Source organism: Zonotrichia albicollis, chromosome 6 (genome assembly GCF_047830755.1).
Source record: "Zonotrichia albicollis isolate bZonAlb1 chromosome 6, bZonAlb1.hap1, whole genome shotgun sequence".
NCBI lineage: Eukaryota > Metazoa > Chordata > Aves > Passeriformes > Passerellidae > Zonotrichia > Zonotrichia albicollis.
Genome location: NC_133824.1, coordinates 64,348,407 through 64,355,403, shown reverse-complemented (window position 1 = coordinate 64,355,403; position 6,997 = coordinate 64,348,407). Strand labels below are relative to the sequence as shown.

The following is a 6,997-nucleotide window of genomic DNA, read 5'->3' as shown; positions in this document are numbered from 1 at the left end:
TTTAAATTTATATTCATAGCTTAATAATTTCTCTTTATATATTTATTATATAGTTCTATCTTAATATTCACATTTTTATAATAATTATATTATTTAAAATAAAACCTCTGTCTCTAACCAAATAAAAACCAAAGACACCCCTTCATTTAATTAAATATTTAAAATTCTATTCACATCTACATTTATAATTTTCTTTATAGATATTACATATTAGAGATAATACCTTATATTGATTCATATTTATTATATTAATAAAGAAAATATATAAATATTTAAAGTTAGATATATAAAATAAAAATAATACATTTTATTTATTATATGTACCGATATCTGTATATCAGGATTTCTATTTTTATATTATTTCTATTTATAGTATTTATAAAAAAACCCCAGCCTATAACCTAAAACAACCCAAAAAAATCTCCAATTTATTTTAACATTTTTATATTTACATTCTATATTTTTATATCTTTGTAACATAATAATATATAAATTATAGTCTGTTATATATATATGTTACAATTATATACCATAATTAATATTAACAATTATATACCATAGTTTTATATATGTTTACATATGTTTAATAGTTTTATATATGTATCTGTTATCTATATTTATATTTACCACTCAAATTTTATATATATTTTTAAATTTATATTTATTTCTATTTTAAATGATATATTAAACCATATGAATTCATTAACCCGACACATCAGAGCCACAACAATACCGTACCTTCGTCAGCAACGGCACGCAGCACACGCTCATCCCATCGCAGCACATCAAAACAAAACCTATTTTTATTACTAACGGAACAAACATCCCACAACATTGAACCCTCATAAAACCTCACATAAACCTAACTGTAAAGAAATTTTAAATCCCACTATAACTAGCCCAAAACCTCCGCACATTCTCATCATAAACTTCCTCCTAAACCAATATCTCAAAAACCCCATAAAACTCAAATACACCTTGAAAATGACACAACTGCTAAGAAAAACCAACACCCACTAAAAATTAAATCAAACCAACTCACTAGACTCAAAACTAAACAGTACTAAAAGAAGCCCCCAAAGCTCTACCTTTATGCTAATGCACAAATAAAAACCAATAATCTATAAAACTTAATTTAAAATTAAAAGAAAACTAACTTATATTTTTTAGTATTTTAACAGTTTAGATTTTTTATTTTTATGCTTTCACTGCCCAAATTAAAAAACATGTTGCCTATAAAAACCCACCACGTGAATACCCCTGGCACCAAAAATAAAACTAAAAAAACCTATCGAACCAGAAAGAAAACGGAACTTAGGAAAACCAAAACCATAACGTTCAAGTACTCACACCACATCCCTTACCGGACAGCAACTATAAACAACATCAAACCATACAATCAAGTCTAAAAACCACCTTAAAACCACTACATTGAAAAACCTGTCAAAAATTAAACACTGCATTTAACAAAAGCCATCGAATAAATTCACACCCACAAACTCCGGCAGCCCAGCTGGCCCAACCAAAGCTGTATGTTTATGCATACAGTAAACAAAGCCAAAACCCCAGTAATAACTATCACAAGTCTATGAAAGAAACCTATTGAAGTCAATCCTGTCTCAAATTCAAACCAACCCATCCAGAAAGTTAGTTCACTCAAAAAACAACTTACACTGAGTTAATCATACCAAGAAATTAAACAACACACCATATACCACCAATGAATATAATAGTCAGGTAAAGAAAAACTACTTTTTTTTTCTTTTTTTTATTTAAACTAACTTCTTTTATTAGCTAGAACAAAAGATTTTGCCAGGCCTGTAACAACAACAACAACTTCTTTTTCTTCTTCACCTTCTGAAATGTCCCTTCTCACTCCCAAATTCCTTTCAACTCCTGAGTTTACATCCAAGCAAAAAGCAAAATTCATGCGCTCGCGCGTTCGGTGCTCCTGTCAGATTCTCTCTTTCCCTCCACATCTTCTTACACTTTCAGTCTTCATGCTGTCCTGCTGTGATGAGTCTGACAGAAGAACAGGCACATGTTAACAGAGCATTTCCCTCCCCATAGCTGGTTTCCTCAGCGCATTTCACTCAATCCCAAGCCTGCAATGATGCACGCTCACCTGAAGCAGGGGGAGAAATCTGTAAAGGTCACTAAATACATAAAAGCGCATCCCCATTGTTCCATTACTCAGCAGCCCATCCGGCCAAGGTGAGAGCTCGCTGCCCACCGAGGACACGGCAACCAGCAGGGCCCTTTCTCCCACTCTCCAGCACGGACCTGCGAAGCCACAGAGGAGTTTACAGAGACCGGGAGCCGGCGGGACGGGACGGGCGCCCGGCCCGACCTTCCAAAGCTGGCGGCAGCGACGGCGGGGAGAGCCACGGCCCCGCTCCGCCTCCTGCACCGCCTGCCCGGGGCCGCCCCGCCGGGATTGTCCGGCCCGCGGTCGCTCCCAGCGACTGGAGCGGGGCGGGCGCGGGCCCGGGGGCTCCAGCCTTGTTCCGACGCCGCTCGCCCGCCCCCGCCCGCTGCCCCCGACCCGTGGAGCGCTGCGACCGCGCCTCCGCCGCCCACCGAAACTGGCCCCGCCGGGCCGCCCCCGCCGTTTCTCTCGGTCATTGTGTCCCTTTGCACTCCTGAAATGTCCTTCCCCCGTCCCCGGCATTTACAGACCCTGGCCCGCCCCTCACCCTTCCCTCCCTCGGCAGCGGCGTCCTTGCCCCGCCCCGGGCACCCAGCTGGCTCGGGGGGGTGCAGTACCGCTCTGTGGCCACAGGGCGGCAGATTTACCGGGGTGTGCAATGTTCCCACCCATTTCGCCGCCAACTTGAGAAGGTCAAAGAAAGTCCGCGACATTCGTGACACGCCCTTCCCAAGAAGCCGGCCGAAAGAGGCCCTAGGGAGAGAGAGGGGATAACCCAGATGCCTTTCAGAAACACGCCAAAATGCACCCGCTAGCGCCATCACTGACCCCACAGACTGCATCGGGTACACTTGAAAGGCCACAGAAAATCCCATCGGAGCCGCGCCGGGGCCGGTATTTCATGAAGGCAGCCGATTAGACCGAGCCGGGTCCTCCACTTCCCCGCCCTTTTCGCCGCCATCTGGAGAAGGTCAAGGAACAGTCCGAGACACCCGCGACACGCCACTCCCAACATGGCGGCCTCTCGGCTGCCTGCCGGCACACGCCTGCAGTACCGCGCTCTGCCCACAAGGCGGCAGCACTGCCGCCCGCCCCAGCCGGGGGCGCAGCGCGCCTCGGGGCTGCGGGCAGCGAAGGCGGCAAAAAACAGGGCGACCCCACGCTGAAATAAAACTCCTCTGAAATAAATGCCAAAAATCTTACCCGATCAGAAGCAAACAAGCCCCCTTGCTTTAAAACCATAAATTTGGTATTTCTATTTCCCGTATTTATACTCACATGCATATTTATAGTGGACATTGATGTAGCATGTAATTTATATAATATAAGTACATATAAATAATAGGAATAGACAGAATATATTTTGTGGTTTTATAAATATCTTTCTATATTGATTGGATATCTCTATGTTTAAAATTAAAAGCATGATAGAAATGTATTATTTAAAATAAAAATCCCATCCTAATAAATACAAAAAAGCTCTATTCTTTTAAACTGTATTGAAATATTTTTATATATATAACTTGCATGACTATATTCACATTTATATTTATAGTTTATATTTAAGCATTATATTAATCATTCTATATAATATGTATCCTATTCAAATAATAGAGATGAATTATTTTTAAAATTATGAACCATATCTACTGCTACAACTTATTTTTTCTTATATTTTTAATTTTTATACTAATCTTTAGCTATTTCTGATCTATTTCTATACTTCGAATTCTACCTTTATATTATCTGTACTTATAATTTTCATACTAAAACCCCTGCTTTTACCAAAAAAAACTAATATTTTAAACTACTTATAAAAAATTAATAAAAAACAACAGCCCACTTACTTTATTTATATCTATGGATATGGTGTAATATATAACAAATGATAGATATGATAAATCTATATTTATATCTTTTTCTAGTGTATTTTAGGAAATATAAACTTGTTTCAAATATATGCAGATATTTTATATTTAAAATAATTTAACAATTCTTTATATAACATAAATCAATACCATCCATAATGCATATAATACTATATATAATTTCTTTCCAATTTTTTCTGGGTGTTTCCTGGGTCTTTTCTTGCCCTTCTTGGAATTTTTTTCTGGGTTTTCTTTGGGTTTTTTCTTGCCCATCTTGGGGGTTTTTCCTGGGTTTTTCTTGCCCATCTTGGGGGGTATTTTCTCATTTTCTTCTGTTTTTTTTCTTGCCCGTCTTCGGGGTTTTTTCAGGGTTTTTTCTTGCCCATCTTGGGGTTTTTTTCTGGGTTTTTTCTTGCCCATCTTCGTCTGTTTTTCTGGGTTTTAAGCCAACATGGGTACATTCCATGTCAGTACATACAATATAACCTGGCTGGAGATTTGCTGTCAGGTTTTGCAACTCATTGTTAAATTTAGAATAAAAAAAGTCACACACAAGGTTAACTCCAGTCAGCATGTGCCCACCCATGAAGAGACGAGCAGACACAGACACAGCCACGTGCTCTCACACACTCTTTCCGCTTAGACGCTCGCTGCGGCCCTGACTCCAGACACTGAGGAACGTGCTGTGACACATCTTCTATCACATCTTCTGGCTGCCGCTCCTTGATGTTAAATGGTAGATTCGGGGGAAGTTGGCAGCTTCAGGGACCTGCGAGACGACAGGAAGTGGCTAAAGAGTGGTTATCTGACAGCTAGGACTTCTCCCCACTCTGGACCAATAAATTATCTACCCAAAATCCCACAAAAGACAGATCAACAGTAAAATTTTTATAACTGTGCTACCTAACTGTGACTACGTGCCAGGTCAGGGCAGCTGCGTTCGTAAGTGGCACAATGTAAGTACAGACAATATCAGCTGAGGCAAACAGTGCAAGTGTACACAGGGTGTAAGTATACACAATATAGGGTAGCACACTTACATGCTGTGTAAGTACACACAGTACAAGCCAACATAGGTACACAGAATGTGAGTACACAGAGTATAATCCAACAGAGATACACATGGTAAAGGTACATACAAACATAAACCAACACAGGTACATAAAATACAAGCCAGGACTGGAGATAACTTCTGGAAGATGAATTATTGACCTTCACACGCTTTGAGAAGGGTTGGGGTTAGATAGAACCACTGCAGTCACCTAGGGAGGTGAATCTGAAACAAAGTCAGGACAAAAGTCACAGGGCGGCAGGACAGCTAAAGAGCTCCAGATGTCCTGTGTCCATCTACAAATCCCATCTAGAGTCCAACTACACCCCACATTACACATTCCAAGTCCCCGGGCCCTCTCCTATTACAGCTGGCCATGCGGCAGGGCAGAACAGCTCCGGCACCCGTATGTGTGCAGACACCCATGACACAGAACGTGACAAACAGGGGGACATCAAACACCACACATCATGCTTGTGGTGAGGGCCTCGAGGGAAGAAGGCAAAAGGGACCCCAAAGACACACTAGGGAACACGGCACACCGGAAACCACGACACAAACCAGAGCTGTTCTGCACTGCCCGCCTGAAAGCTGCCATCAAAAGTAGAGCCTCTCCCTTTAGCTGTCCTAAGAGGCCCTTGGACAAGTTTGCTTTTCCCTCCGCTAATTTTTAAATCTGTCCCAAGAACTCCCAACCTGCTACGCCCCCATCTCCAGGCCATGGCTCCCAACTTATCTTTTGGATGATCGGCGACGGGAATCCACGTTGCACCTGAAATGAGTCTGCTTCAGAGAGCCTCGTGATGGCCTGTGAGCCTCTCGGTCAGCTACAATAAAGAAAACCAAAACCAAAGAATGAGTCCAGAGTTATGCGGGCCAAATCCCAGCCAGTCAGCTACTTGCCCTCTCCTGAGTGTGCCTGGCTCCCTCAGGCTCCAGCTTCATCCTGATTCCAAGGCTGTGGCCTTTATTAGGGCTGTCACCTGGGTTAGAGAAAGGCAAAGTTAAATGGCATTCCTGTGAGTGCACTGGATGACTCTGTGTGCTCTAAGACATGGGAATGCCTCTGCTAGAAGCCTTGTGGGGGGGGGCCCTCAAATAAACAAATAAACACCCTTTCTCACCCTGCTGCCTACAAACCCCCTCCCAAGAACTCCTAACTGGATACCTGCTCACCTTCCCTCTCCCACTCACAATCCTCAACTCACCTGAAGCCTCAATCTCAAACATCATCCTTGACACTGGGCAGATCCCTCTTGTGACATGATCAAGCTGCTGAAAAAATTCTTCTCCTTGAGAGCTGAGCAATAACAACCACTTCTCTCCACGGCCCACCTTGACTGCTGCTATCCAGATTCACTTCCTAAAAAGAAAGACAAAGAAGTGAGCTCTAACAGAGTCACCATGTACACTTCTGCTCCACAGACAAATGGGGCCTCACCTGCTCGGGGGAATCCCCTCACCCGGGATGGGGCCCTCTGGCCCAGATTTAATTCATCTGAATCTGAAAAAAACGTTAGGACAAGAGTCACACTGTTGCAGGACAACTTAAGAGCTCCAGATGTCCTGTGTCCATCTACAAATCCCATCTGGAGTCCAACTACACCCCACATTACACATTCCAAGTCCCCGGGCCCTCTCCTATCGCACCAGGCTATGCGGCAGGGCAGAGCAGCCCCGGCACAAATGTGTGCTGACACCCGTGACACAGGACAGACAGGACAGGACACACAACGGGGACACAACAGGAACAGAAATCTCTTGGCAAGGAAAATGGCTGCAAGGACTGAGAGCATGCAAAAGGAGATGACTGAGTTCAAACTGACGGTGAGCTGATGAGGCTCAGAGAACACTGCAGGAAGAAGATGCTAACTGAATGATTGATTCCAAGAACAGTAAAGATGGATGCCTAGGAATCCTATGGTCAGA

At 42.7% G+C, this 6,997-nt stretch overlaps 1 long non-coding RNA gene across 2 annotated transcripts; it reads right to left on the bottom strand.

Moving 5' to 3' along the window:
• Positions 1-1,757: 1,757 nt before the first annotated feature.
• LOC141729460 (uncharacterized) lies at positions 1,758-6,110 on the bottom strand. Of its 2 annotated transcripts, XR_012580977.1 has the most exons (5): positions 5,230-6,109; positions 2,978-4,786; positions 2,581-2,902; positions 2,126-2,283; positions 1,758-2,022 (listed from the first exon to the last, which is right to left on the bottom strand). It is a non-coding gene; the product is annotated as an uncharacterized LOC141729460 (long non-coding RNA). The 2 variants fall into 2 exon arrangements; XR_012580976.1 differs by having other exon boundaries at positions 2,581-4,786; positions 5,230-6,110.
• Between the last annotated feature and the right edge of the window lie 887 nt (positions 6,111-6,997).